Genomic DNA, 14,878 nt, shown 5'->3' with positions numbered 1-14,878 from the left:
GACAGAGAGACAGAGGATCCGAAGCAGGCTCTGTGCTAACAGCAGATACGGGGACCCCCAGTGCAGGGGTTGAACAAGCAAATGTTTGGGGGGCCCAGCTAACTTCATCTTCTGGTGCTGCTCTTCGAGGCCCATTTCACAGATACAGAAATAGAGGCCCTGGGAGGTGGCTCTGTCCTCGGGGTATACTCAGCCTCCTCTAGATCCAGCCAGATGGACTCACCATCCTTTGCCCCCAAGTCAGGCGCCTCCCTAGACCCTGAGAGCCTCCCCCCCCCCCCCCAGAACAATGGTTACGATGGGATGGACCCTGCAGTCACCAACACGCTTTCTTGATCAGGAAATCAGCTACCATGAGTGGGGGCTGGAAGGGATGCTAAGGCTGCCCCATTAGACTGCTGCCCAGGTCCTCCAGCCTTTCTGCCACCCTGGCCTGCCAGGTTTGGGCCAGACACACTCACACATATTTGCAAACACACTCTGGGGTTCTTGGGGCAAAGACCAAACCCTGCCAACTTCCCACTCCCACTCATCAGCCACACCAGCCTCCGCATAGAGTCTCTTGAAGTCCACACTTCTCCAGCCCCAGGCCCTTGGCACATGCCGCTCCCTTGCTTGAACATACACCCCTCCCCACCCTCCTCTTTGCTTCAGGACTGACTTCTACTCAGCTCAAATGCCAATTCTCTGATGAGCCCTCCCTGAGCCCTGGTCCGGCTCAGATCTCTGTTTTATGCTGTCCTTGGAAGCACTGGGAAGGGCTGAAATGACTGCTTATGTGAGTGTGCCATGTTTTCCTCTCTCGTCTCCATTAGTCTGGGAGCTCCTTGAGGCCACGTCAGTCTTGGTCTCCTTCACATCCCCAGGTGCCGGGCGTGGGGACACTTCATGTGCACTTATGCGATGAAGGAATGAATGAGTGAATGAACAATGAATGATGGTCCACTATTCCCCCTACACACCCAGAGAGGGGAGAGAAATGTCCAAACACACAGGCAGGACTTGGAATTAGGAGACCTGAAATCAAATCCTGCTTGCTCCTCTCTGACTAGGTGACCCAGAAGTGACTTCACCGCTCTGAGCCTCAGTTTCCCCATTTGAAAGATCGGGATAAACAAATAACCCCTGCGGTGAAGTGGGGAATGAAATGCACTGGTGAACAGGAAATGCCCCCGGGGTTGGTCTCATCACGGGGGCACTGCTTCTTCCATGCGCCTATACACTCAGCCCTGGCACGGCTCTCGTTCCCGGGCCACAGGCAGACCTCACATCTGGCACCCCAGCTGGCGCCTCTTGGCCAGGCAGACAGAACAGCTGTGACTGTCAGTCCTCACAGTGGGCCACCGTGGACCAAACACTTGATGGGCACTTTCTTATTTAACTCTCTCGACAGCATATGAGGGAACAGTTACCTCTACTCACCCCATTTTACAGAGAAAAAGACTGAGACTCACAGCACTAGGATATCTGGGGGAGGGGAGGCGAGAGGGTCCAGCGAGAGCCTCTTCTCTGCAATCACACTCTCATACATCCTTTGTAGTTCTTTCTCTCCCTCTCCCTCCTCTCTCTCTCCTTCTCTCTCTCTCTCCTCTGTTTGCCTTCCTCCCTGTCCAAACAGACCTCTTAGCCTTCACTCTCTTGCCTCCTCCTACAGCCACTGCCCCTGCTGCTGCCAGCTCTGCCCCCCCCCTCCCCCACACCTCTGGCCACTCTTTCCATCCCCCACCGGGCATCATCTTCCCCTCCTCCCAGAAGAGACGCCAGCCGAGTCCGGGCCTCAGCTTGACCTGGGCCCTGCTCAGCAATGCCATTCACTAGCTGTGTGATCCTGGGCAAATTGTGCCTCATTTTCCCCTTATGCAAAGCTGGGGGTGATGATACCACCAAGGTCGTTGTAGGCAATAACAGTCAATATCAGTGGAGGGGACACTATTGATGCCCATCCCCGACCCCTTTCACCTGTTCTGTGTGTCCATACTCTCCCTACGGGTTTGTTGCTAATAAGCAAAACTTTTCAGAGGCTTGACCTCAGACTAGAGTGCACCTGAAGTGCCTGGAAGTTTCTGTAGCCCTGGAGCAGCCCAAGGCCAATGATTGACAGGTGCAGGAACGGGAACGCCAGATCAGTGGCTTCCACGTAGGACCGACTCTGGGGCACTTTTTACACTCCAGGACTCCCCATGGGATCAGGATGCTCCCTTACCAGTCCCCTTACTGGGGATCTGGTAAGGGAGGGTATTTAGAAGGTCTCTGCACCTTCTTAATAAATTTCTGGCATGAGAATCTTGCCTAAGACCCTGGCCTAAGCAACGAGGCAAGCTGTTCGACATGGGCCTGGCTCCGAGTAAAGCCTCCATCCTTTTAGCTACTATCATTTTAGTTGCTGGCAACTGGAAACGAACATCTTTGCCTCTCTAGGTCTTAATTTCCTCATCTGTAAAATGGGCACGTTGATAAACTGACATAAATCTCTGCGCTAATCTTCAGTGAATAACTGAGTGAAGAAATGGACGCGTCTCACCTTAGCTGAGGGGTGGTCGTGGGTGAAAGAACAGTCTCTGCCCTTCCTCACCACCCCTACCTCCCAGCTGCCTTCCCGTGCCAGCAGCACCCGCCGCCATGCGTCCTTGGCCTTGAGGAGGAAAAGCAGCTCTCTGATTCCCTCCCCTACAAGCAGGGAAGCTTCATCAGACTCCCGATATGTGTTGACATCAGCACAGCTCTCTTCCGCCTTGAACAATTGCCCTCACAGCCAGCCAACCCTCCACCGCAACCCTTCCGGGTCTAATCACGGAGGCCCGGGCGGCCACCCCATCCCAGGATGTGTTGGACCCACTTTGTGCTAGGTCATAAGAGGTGACTGTTAAATTTTTAGGAATTTGGAGAACTGCTTGTTTAAACTGTAGACAACTTGAAATTGGCCATTGTGGGAATATTTACACCATGGAAATTGGTGAATGCCGCCCATCAGACTTTTGTTGGCCGGTTTATTACCAGGCACCTGACTCCATCCCTTCATCAGACCCCTACCAAAGCCCCAATTCTATCTGGACATAGAAAATATTTTGTATTTTTCTAAGTTAAAAAAGCTAAATTACTTTGCTTTCTGCACATCGTCTCTTCTGACCATGTGAGACAGAATTCTTTTCTGTGGGTGGATGGCTCATTTTAAAAACAAATAAAAAGACTTCATATCCACCTCTTAGCATCTCAACCCCCAACGTACATTCCCCAAGGGAAGGCCCATCCTGACCTTCCTCTTAAAGATTTCTTGTCTCACAGAGTCTGAGATATATTACCTCCCAGAAACTTCAAGTAATGGAATCCTAGATCTTAGTCTTGGAATACCCCAGTTAGGGGAGTCACAGCTTATTCAGGGATTTCATTCTAGAGGTAGCAGGTTAGCAAATATTCCAACCCAATGCAGTCAAAATTCCCCCCACTCACTCCTAGTAAATCTTTCAGAGAGACCCTACATTGGAGACAATCCATTGCTCAGTGAATTCAGAAATGGAATGAATCTCTGCCTGTTCAGTTGAACAGATCAACTCTTTGGTGTAAGTTTAGGAGCTGTGTATTATAAAATATGTATCTTTAAACCCTGGACTTTCACTCAAGGTGGCAAGATGCCCATGCCCACACCCCCATGAGAAGTACCTAGAAGGCAAAACCACATACCTGACACTTTACATTCTCGTGGTATACATAGAACCCCAGACTATTGGCTCTGTCTCCCTCACTCCCTCACCCTCCACACCAGTTAGAGTTGGGAGCTCGAGATAGCCTTCGATCATGGAAAATGAAAATCACGGGAATTTGGGGTTAGAAGGCACCTCCCAGCCAGACCCTGTCAAAGGCTGAAATGTCCTTTACCGCATCCCCCCCTAAAGAGATCATTTGGCCTCGATTTGAATTCCTTCAGTGTCAGGGAGCTCTCGCCGCCTTGCAAGACGACCCATGTCACTTCCTTGTTTTTATATCATTTTTTAAAAGCTCGTTTTATTTATTTAGAAAGAGAGAGAACATGGGAGGAGCAGACAGAGAGGGAGACAGAGAGAATCCCAAGCAGCCCCGATGTGGGGCTCGAACTCACAAATGCTGAGATCAGGACCTGAGCTGAAACCAAGAGTCGGACACTTCACTGACTGAGCTACCCAGCTGTCCCAACCCACGTATGCCACTTTGATCACCTTTAATTATATTGTTGGACCAAGTTGGACTTTCCTGTGTCTCTGATCCTTAACAAGCATCTCAGGGCACCTGGTGGTTCAGTCGATTAAGTGTCTGACTCTTGATTTCAGCTCAGGTCATGATTTCACAGTTCTTGGGTTCGAGCCCCACATTGGACTCTGTGCTGACAGCTTGGAGCCTGCTTGGGATTCTCCCTCACCCCCTTTCTCTCTTCCCTGCCCCACTCATGCATGTGCACTCTCTCTCTCAAAATAAGTAAATGGACATAAAAAAAAAAAAAAATCTCAAAACTCCTCCCCTACAGGAGCCAGGACAGAGAGGAAATCAGGCCCTGCCTGGTTGGGGAGTCTTAAAGTGCCAGTGCTGAGCTAGAAATAATGCTGTTGACACTCAGAGAAAGACCAGTCACTCGAATGAGCCCGATGACCCCTTTGGCCCAACCTATTTTGCATGTAATTTCTAAGCATTCATGGACCCCTACGGTCCCATGATCCAGTCCAAATCTTTTACAGTATAGATGAGAAAACGGCACCCCAGAGACAGAAGAGACTTCCCAAGGTCAAGGTCACACAGCACCTAAGAGGTGGAGAGTCAGGATTTAAACCTATATCTTCTGCCTCAGATCCAGCAGATCCCACCCGCACCCCCCCCCCCCAACTCCCACATCAGGCCCCTAATCCCAGCCCAGCTGAGACCAGCCCAGAGTCTGGGATCAGAGGCAGAGTCCCCACCCCTCCCAGCGCCCCCATCACTGGGGCTGAGGAGGCGTCAGATCTGCCCGGCTACCCCAACCATTCTGAGCCACGGGAGACCTTGGTGCATACCCAGGCCACAGAAGGGGGCGGACAGCTGGGCAGGGTGATGGGTGGTTTTAATATTTAAACACAGTTTGCTGCTGCACAGCCAAAGGCAAAAGCAGCTGGCTCCTTTTTCTTCTCCTTCCTCTCCTTCCTTCCTTCCCTTTTTTTAAATCTTTAATGTCTCCCGCCAGCCGCCAGTGGGGGAGGTGTTGTTCGTGTATCATATTTCAAAGGGTTGCCACAGCTGGAGGGATATTCAGAGCATTTCGAGCCAATCCATTGTGTATAAATATATAGATATATATATATATAGGTTTCATTATCCCCTTCAGGGCTGCCAGAGAATATATTCTTTTAATATGTATAATATATTTGAGCTTCTACATGACTCGCAGAGGGGGAGGGAGGGAGGGAGGGTGGCCCACAATTGACATTTCAGAGGCATTTCCAGGGACAGAGAAACAGCTGACTTTGGGAAAGGGGAGGGTTCTGTTCAGCTGAGGTTGGCCTCTGGGGTCCTGTCTCGGGGAGGGCATGGGGTCTAGAGCTTAATCCCTACCTCGTGCCTGGACCCAGCACTGATATTTATTTGGTCCTTTGAGATGGTTCATTTGATACTTTTGGGTATTCAGAGCTTTCCTTTGTTAAGTGGTGCTCAGCTCTAACAAAGGATTTGGGGGCAACAGTTTCCTGGATCTGCTGCAGCCACAGAAGTTCGAGGCTGTATGCTAGCCGTATGACCTTGGGCAAGCTGCTTAAACTCTCTGAACCTCAGTGCCTTCATCTGTTACGGATGCCGGCAGGCCTGCCTTGCAGGGTGAAAGCAGATCGTGTGTGTGAATATGGAGCAAATGCCAAGTGGGTGCTCACAATGGGGGAGGCGACCCAGTTATGCGGGCTGAGGGAGAGCTTCCCTTGTGCTGAGACCTAAGGAATGACCCCAGATGAAGAGGGTCAGGGAGAGAGAATGTTCCGGGTACCTCCCAAGCCTGCAAGGCAAGGAACAATTCGGCCATTTGAGACCCACTAGTGGGATGGGTCCAGAATGAACTGGGCCGCCCTCAGCTGGCAGGCAGACTTAGCTTTGAGTGAGCCCAGGGCCCCAGGGGCCCTTTGCAAGTGCATGGTGCAAAAACTCCAGCCTCTGCCTCCCGTTTGGCTTGCCCATTCCTCTTGGTTCCGCTTCCCAGGAAGCAAAATAATACCTTCCTTGGTAGCTGGGACTGTTTAGAAACAAGATCAAAATAAAAAGGTGGTTTGTTTTTCCCTGGAATTCCTTGGCATCTCTCTCAGCAGCCTCTGGTTGTTTGTCTCTCAGGGGCTCCCTCCTGACTCTCCTGCCACTGTCTCCCCACTCCCCTGGGTCTGGCCACCTGGGCAAGGAGAACAGCGGTCACCAAGGTCCTAATGGGAACAGGAACTCTGAGCTCTGGGACAGGGGCTCCCACAAATGGGCCCCGACCAGCTGAATCGGCACCACCTGAGAGGTTTTGAGTAGATTTGGGGCAAACAGTGTCCAGGAATGGGGGAGGGGGTCTCTTCTGGAAGGGGCTGTGTCTGAACCATGCAAGGAAAGAGTCCCCAGGACGCTGGCCCGCAGGGATCCGATTTCCCAATGCTCCAGGGTGATGCCTTGCTGGGCTGAGTTTAGGAGCCTTGAGTCCAGAACCACAACCCACCCCCCCCCCCCACCCCCAAAGGCAGGGAGTACGGAGGGAGACCTGGACTCCATTCTGGGACCCTTACGCTTCCACCAGCAATTTCTGCCACATTCTTCTGTGACCCTCCCAGCCTGCTTTCTTCCCACCCTCCCCACCTCAGTAAAGGGCCCTTCTGTCCACCTCATTTTTAAAGGCATCATCCTCCTGGATTCTCCCATGTCTGCTACCTCTCATCTGACAGAAGACCCATCAATCCTACTTTAAAATAATCCGGAATCCATCACCCCTTCGGCTGACACCCTGGTCGGAACCACTACCATTTCTCCCCTGAGTTATTACAACCGGCCTCCTCTCTGGTCTCTGGCTTCCATTCATGCCCTACCCCAGCCCATTCTCCACCCGGCAGCCAGAAGGATCTTTTAAAAATATGAATCTGATCATTTTCCTTGCCCTATTTCACCCTTTCCACTTGCCTCGCCTTTGCATGGCTGGCTCTGTCTCATCTTTTAGCTCCTGGTTTAAATGCTGCCTCATTAGAGGCCCTCCCCTGACAGCTCCGGCTAACAGCAGCCTCCCTCCTCAATTATTCTTTATATCTGCCCTTTTCTGCGTTTCTTTCACAGCATTTATCACAATTTATAATTGTTTGTTGTTTACTTGTCTGATATTCTGTCCCCCCCCCCCCCCGCCCCCTCTGGGTGACGGGGTCCCTGGGAGCAGGGCCTCATTTTTCTGCTTATGATTCTATCCCCAGGACCCAGCATAAAGCCCAGTGCACAGTGGGTGCTCAATATAAATTTCTGGAAAAACAGGAGGGCGACATTTGATTGACCCAATTCATCATGTTGAGTCAGGCTGTTTAGGTAATGAAAATGCACCCTCTCGGGTCAGATGACCATCCTGTGATCCAGCGAGCAGCGCCCAGGAATGGGTGGTCTCTTCTGGAAGGGGCTGTGTCTGGACCGTGCAAGGAGGGAGTCCCCAGGACGCTGGCCCAGCCACTTCTTAAGCCTCCAGCCTGTGCGACGATGAAGCAGAAAGAACAGGAGAGAGCTGGAAGTGTCGGTTCCCTTCATACCCCATTGTACGGATGAGTAAAACAAGGCCTTCAAGGCCCCTCCCTCACCCTGGGCAACTTACAGAGGCACACCCCTGCCTTGCCCTCCACACCGCACCCCTGGGCTCACAGACTTCCCAGCAGCTGTTAAAATCCCAGAGGGGACCGAGAGATTGAGTCCACGTCCCCCCCCCCCCCCCCCCGCCAACTGCCTTGGAGCAGGCTTGAGCAGCCCAGATAGAGGACAGCACTCCCACTCTATTTCCCAAAGAGCCCTCTGTTCCTCACGCTAAATCTGGAGAGGGGTGTGGTGCGCTGGGATCTGGGACTGGTGTTTAGAAGATCTCAGTAGCCTCTCTCCCCCTTTCGGTGTCTCAGTTTCCTTCTCTGAACAACTGGCGGGATCCTGAGGCTCCTGGAGTCTCAGAAGGAGCTGAGCTCGGTCTCTGGGGTCGCAGTGCGCCCTCCGCCCGCAGTTGCAGAGCAGAGTCCTGGCTCCTCTTCTTGGCGGAGCGCCGACGCCCCCTGCTGGAGAGATGCGGGAGGGCAGCCGCCGGTGCCGTAGGTTTGAGGTGGGGGCGGGGGTGGCGTGCTGCGAGTGCCAAGGGCCTGGGACAACAGCTGGCGAGTCATAGGGACACGGAGGGGGACACAAATAACCGCCGGCCTCAGACAGTCCAGGCGCACCCGCAAACATGGACACAATACCGCCCGGGCCCTTCTTACGGTCTCAGGAGCCTAGATGAGCAAGGCTGGTGGAAAGGTGCGGACACAGAGCTTCGACCCAAGGGCCCGGGTGTCCACACGCGGGTCCTGGAGTCCCCTCGCGGTGTGGGGAAAAAGGGAAGGGGAGAGCCCACAGAAACACCCACGAGCGAAAGGCACCCCAGCCGTAGGAAAAGTGCCACCTGCAAAGGGCAGACAGAGTCCCAAGGGAGAGGAGAGGAGAGGAGGCCAGGACTCCCCCGCTGCATCTCAGCATTACAGAAACCCCCTGGGAAAACTCTCGGTGTGGGGTTCGAGGCCCCCGGCACGACCACGTCGTGATGTCCCCCTCTTCTGCGGCTGTTGTTCCTCTGCAGGGCTCAGAAAGTGCGGGGATCCTCCGGGAACTACAGCAGCAACCTGCAGCTGGGCAGGAGGACCCAGAAGCCCCGCAGCTTGGAGCCCTTCCACTTGGAAATCAGGATCGCTGGCTTTTTATTCATTCATTTAGTGTGACCCTGCCGAGCAACCTGCCCCATGCCATATGCCTGCTGGGCCCCAGGCACATCCGGTGGTGAGCCGAGTCCCTGCCCTCATGAGGCTCGGTGGGGAAGATGGACCACAGGACAAAAACGCGTGGGACATAAGATACCACTTGATAATCCAACAATTCCGCTGCTGGGTATACCCAAGAGAATTGAAAACGTATGTCCCTACGTCCGCGCAAAAACTTGCACGTGAGAGTTCGTAGTTTCACCCAGAGGTGAAAACCGGAAGCTGCCCAGGTGTCCGTCAATAGGAGAGCAAGCAAAGTGCTCACAGCAGTACCACGGAATGCCTGGCCGGTCCTTGGGGTTGCGTGGGTGCATCTCCGAGACATTCTGCCGAGCAAAAGCAATCAACTGCAAAGGAATAATGGCCGGGGCGCCTGGGTGGCTCAGTCGGTTAAGCGTCCGACTCTTGCTCAGGTCCTGATCTCGCGGGTTCGTGAGTTCGAGCCCCACACCCAGCTCTGGGCTGACAGCGGAGAGCCTGCTTGGGATTCTCTCTCTCCCTCTCCCTCTCTTTGCCCCTCCCCGGCTCTTGCTCTCTCTCTAAATAAATAGATACATTTAACAAAATCAAAAACAAAGTAACTTAAAAAAAAAAAAAAAAAGAGTACCTGGCAAATCATTCCATGTAGGAGAAGTTCTAGAAAAAGAGAAAATAGGCCACGGTGACAGAAAGCAGACGGGTGAGCGAAACTTCTGGGATGGTGGAAATGTTGATTTGGTGGTGGTTACCAGGACATGGGTATTTGCCAAAATTCACCGAAACGTATGCTCTAAAAATGAGTGTATTGTATTGTATGTAAGTTATACCTCAATAAAGTTGGTTTTCAAAAAGATATAATGCCAAGAGCTACAAAGACAATAAGATGAAGGAAAAGGGGGGAGATTTAGGATAATGTGGTCAGAGATGCCTCTCTGCGGGGATGATATCCGAGCCGAGACCTGAACGAGGTAGAGGAGTTGGACTTGGGGATATGTTAGGGGGAACATCCAGGCGGCAGGACCAGCACATGCAAAGGCCCTGAGGTGAGAAGGCCCCTCCCTCCATGCCCCGAATAACTGAAACAAAGCATATGCCCGCAAGTATCCAAGGGCTGCTAATTAGCAACTTAATTAAAACAATAAAAAAGGTGGTTTGCTCCTCCCTTACCCCATTCCTGGTTTTTTGGCTCTGCCCCCCAAGACAGCTGTAGGTGGTAGACTTATTCCAACTCTGGGTTCCACCTGGACAAATAAAACCTGCAGCTGCGGGCGAGGAAGTAGGGGTGACTCTGGCATTTCCTGCTTTGCTATCTCCTTTTGGGGAGACCCTGAGGCCAAGATTCGGGTGCAGGTGGTTTCTCTGGGAGGTGACCCTAGGAAGCACGACTTGAGAGTGGAGAAGCAAGTCAGGGGAGGGAAGGAAGCCAATACAGGGTTGTCGATGGGGGGGTCATGCTGTGGGCAACTAGGGACCAATCCAGCCGGGGGGCCTCTGGGACACTGTGGAACACATGTCACAGCTGTCCTACTGGTAGAGGGCATGAAATCCATGGCCCGTCCAGATGCCCTTTGCGGTTTGAGCAGCAATGGCCAGAGAATGTGCTAGGGCAGACAGACACAGAAAGAGGTTAGTGAGGGTGTTATTACCCACGGGCCACTTCCAAGAGGGGCTGAGGGCAGAATGTGGACAGGGCCCAACCACTTCTGCTATAGCATCTGACTGGGGACACAGGGAAGGAAGCTTTTTGCCATATAGAGTTCTGCACATTTTGTCCCATCGCAGTAAATAAGAATCTGAATCTTCTAGAAAGAGGCGCAGCCTCTCTGGCATGACCAGCTCTGGCACCTCCTGTTAGAAGCAGCCTGCCTGGTGTTGGGGAGCCTGGGTGGCTCAGTCGGTTGAGCATTGACTTCGGCTCAGGTCATGATCTTGCGGTGTGTGGGTTCAAGCCCCTCATCAGACTCTGTGCTGACAGCTCGGAGCCTGGAGCCTGCTTCAGATCCTGTGTCCCTCTCTCTCTGCCCACCCGCCCCCCCCCCCCCGACTCATGCACTGTCTCTCTCTGTCTCAAAAATAAATAAACATTAAAGGAGGAGAAGGAGGAGGAGGAGGAGAAGGGGGAGGAGGAGGAGGAGGAGGAGGAGGAGGAGAAGGAGGAGGAGGAGGAGGAGGAGGAGGAGGAGGAGGGAGAAGGAGGAGGAGGAGGAGAAGGAGGAGGAGGAGAAGGAGGAGGAGGAGGAGGAGGAGGAGGAGAAGGAGGAGGAGGAGAAGGAGGAGGAGGAGGAGAAGGAGGAGGAGGAGGAGGAGAAGGAGGAGGAGGAGGAGGAGGAGGAGGAGGAGGAGGAGAGGAAGCAGCCGCCGCCTGGTGTCTTCAAGCTCCAAAGCAGGGCTTCTCCCAGCTCCTGACCCCTTTTACCCCCATATCAGATCAGACCCCCAGGCCTATGGAAACTCTATGCCCTGGTCTCATGCCCTCCTGCTTATCACTCCCCCATGGATCCAGATGGCCATCAGAGCGAGCCTTCAAAGCGCCAGCCTCGCCGTACCCCTCCCTCGCTCCGTCTTGCTGTAGCTTCCGCCATCCTCGCTGGCATTTGCCAAACTTTTGCCCCGGACCCACGTCCCATGACGTCGACTTCCCACGGTTTTGAGTTTGACTTACATATTTTTATCTTCAGAGGAAATTAGAATAATATACTATTTAAAAATCCTTGTGAAATCTTGAGTTTGATGTCCTACTTCAAATCAGCCAGCCAGCTCCCCAACCCCTCCAGTGACACTGAGGTCACACCAGAGGGAATGCTGCAGGTCAGAACCAATCCAACCTCCTGAGCTGTGTGTTAGAAACCCAGGGCCACCTGCATCTCCAGACTCACACCCTACCACCTTGTACACACACACACACACACACACACACACACACACACACGCACACAGAGCCACAGTAGCATTTATCTGCCTCCAAACTTTCAGCTATGCTATTCCCTCGGCCTGACATTTTCTTCCCATATCCTTATATCCCTGATACTCTCCTAGTCATCCTTCAAAAGCCAACTCAAATGGTATTTGCTATCTAGATTTTATCTCCTTTCTGAGCTCCCAGAATTAATTTCTCCCTTCTCTGGCTTCCCACACCCCTCTGCTCACCTACCTGTAATAGTAGGGACCATCTGGTGACATAGATGCCTGCCCAGACGCCCTCCTCCCTACTTGGCTGGGAGCGCTTGTCTTAGAGGAGCAGGGCCTTATTCATAAAGCATCTGACAAACATGTACTGAGTATCTTCTAAATGCCAGGCACAAGGAAAGGTATGGCAGACACAGCCATGCACAAGACAGACCCAATCCCTCTCTCCTCAATCTTACAGCCTGTTGGGGAAGACAGACATTAAACACATAGACAAACAAATGAGCATATAATTTCCAAACTGTGATAAGCGCTATTAAGAAAGCATCCCGGGTGCTTCAAGAGAGAACAATAGAGAACCCATCTGGATAGGGCAAGAAGAGAAGGCCTCTGTAAGGAGGTAACATTGAGTCCCGAAGGATGGGAAGGAACCTGCAAGAGGAAAGGCTGGAGACCATGTTCGGAAAAGAGGACACAGCCTGTGCGATGGCCCTGAGGTGGGAAAGTCGTGTGCTCTTTGAAGAAAATGGAGGACAGGGTGGCTGGAGCAACATGGTTAGGGGGAGAACAGGGGGGTGTGTTTACTGGGATGGCAGTGGCCTGATCACCTGGAGCGTAGCAGACACTGGTGGTCCTGGCCATCAGCACCCACACCCCCTCATGGCTTCCTGTGCCTCTGTGCCTGAGGGAGTCACCTGTCCATGGCACTGAGTTTGGCTGGACAACAAGCCAGGAGAGGTAAGCCCCAGGGTGGTGACCCTCGATCAAAGAGGATCAGAAGGTAGAGGATAAATACCCCATTCTTCCACCAGGGCCGCCAGGGTACAGAAGGGCACAAAATCCAAGGCCCTCACTCTCAGGGTTGTGCAAGTGTGAGTCACCAACCGAGAGTGAGGGCCTTCTTGAATGTTTTTATAACCACTTTATGGAGAGATAATTCACATACCATAAAGTTCCCCCTCTTAAAGTGTACAATTCAATATATTTACAAAATTGTGCAACCATCACTCTCTAATTCCAGAACATTTTCATCACCCAAAAGAGACCCTGTACTCATTAGTCCGTCCTTAACTTGTGTCACCACCCGCCCCCAGCCCCCAGCAACCACTAATTTACTTTCTGTCTCCAGGGAGAGAAAGCTGCAGTGGCCACGAGAGGGTATCCCTGCTTCTTGGAACGTTCTTAAAGGCTGAAAAGTGCCAGACAGACCTTAAATAATGGGAAATGAGGCTGGACAGGCGAGGGGGGCTCAAATGGCAACCCCAAGTATGTGGGCTTGATCTCAAGGGCTCAGAGCAGAGGAGGATCAGGGTCAAGGGTAAGGTTGGAGGTGGGGAAGGCAGGAAGGAGGTTCTTACTGGTGCTGGGCTGGGCCCCTGGGCATGCAGCGAGCAGAGGATGAGGGTCCATATGGGAATAAGTTGGAGGGAAATTGGGATTGATCATACAGGGATCACTTTGAGCTGGGCTTCTTAAGATGTCAAACTGGACCCCTGAGATTTTTTTTTTTTGGTATATCTGTGTACTGTTTATCATTCTAATTTATTTAATACTTTTTGTTATTCAAATTAATCACCACTACATACCCACCAGAATGGCTAAAGTATAAAAAGTTGACAATATCAAATTTTAGAAAAGAACAACAGGGGTTCTCCTACCTAACAGGTGGGAATGTCAAATGATGCCATCAGTTTGGAAAACATTTTGGCAGTTTCTAATAAAGTTAAACGCACACTGACCACATGATCCAGCCACTCCCCTCCCAGGTATTTGACCCAGGAGAAATGAAAACGAATGTCCACAAAATGACCTGTACAAGAATGTCTGTAGCAGCTGTCTTCATAATAGCCCCAAACTGGAAGGAACCCTAATGTCCATCAACAAGCTAATATATAGTGAAATGCCGCTCAGCGGTACGAAGGAATGAACTGTTGCCGCATTTAGTAACATGGATGAATCTCAAACACATTACTCCAAGTGGAAAATGTCACACACATTACATTCGATATGATTCCATTCATTAAAGCCCTAAAGCAGGCACAAGGAGTCTACAGTTGTATGAATCAGAACAGTGGTTACCCCCTTGAGGAGCTGAATATAGACAGCATAGCAGGAGGGCATGGGAAAACTTTCTGGGGTGCCGAAAACTTTCCATGTCTTGATTTGGGTGGTGATCATTTGAATGTGTATAATGAAGACTTGTTCATTTACATCTCAACACTAAATAATCATGAAAATAGAACAATGTTACCTGATTGGATTTAATTTTTCATTGTTTCGTGTTGAGACGATTGGAGACGTACATGCGGTTATAAGAAATGATGCAGAAAGAGCCCATGTAGCCCCTACCCGGTTTTCCCCAGTGATGACATCTTGCAAAACTACAGTAAAAGATCACAAGCAGGTTATTGACATGGATATAATCCATTGATCTTTTTAGATTTCCCTAGTTTTGCTTTACTCGTGTGTGTGTGTGTGTGCACACGCACGCATGTGTAATCCTATGCAATTTTATCACACGTGTAGGGTAGTGAATCCATATCCAGAACCACAGTCAAGCTGCAGAAAAACAGTTCTGTCAGTACAAGGATCTCCTGCATTGTTCTTTTGAAAACAAACCCACTCTGGGGCGCCTGGGTGGCTCAATCGGTTGAACTTCCAACTTCGGCTCGGGTCATGATCTCGCGGTTCATGAATTGGAGCCCCACGTTGGGCTCTGTGTTGACAGCTCAGAGCCTGGAGCCTGCTTCAGATTCTGTCTGTCTGTCTGTCTCTCTCTCTGCCTCTCTCCCGCTCCCTCTCTC

The sequence above is a fragment of the Neofelis nebulosa genome, chromosome 9, assembly GCF_028018385.1.
Source record: "Neofelis nebulosa isolate mNeoNeb1 chromosome 9, mNeoNeb1.pri, whole genome shotgun sequence".
Lineage (NCBI taxonomy): Eukaryota > Metazoa > Chordata > Mammalia > Carnivora > Felidae > Neofelis > Neofelis nebulosa.
This window is presented reverse-complemented; position numbering follows the sequence as displayed.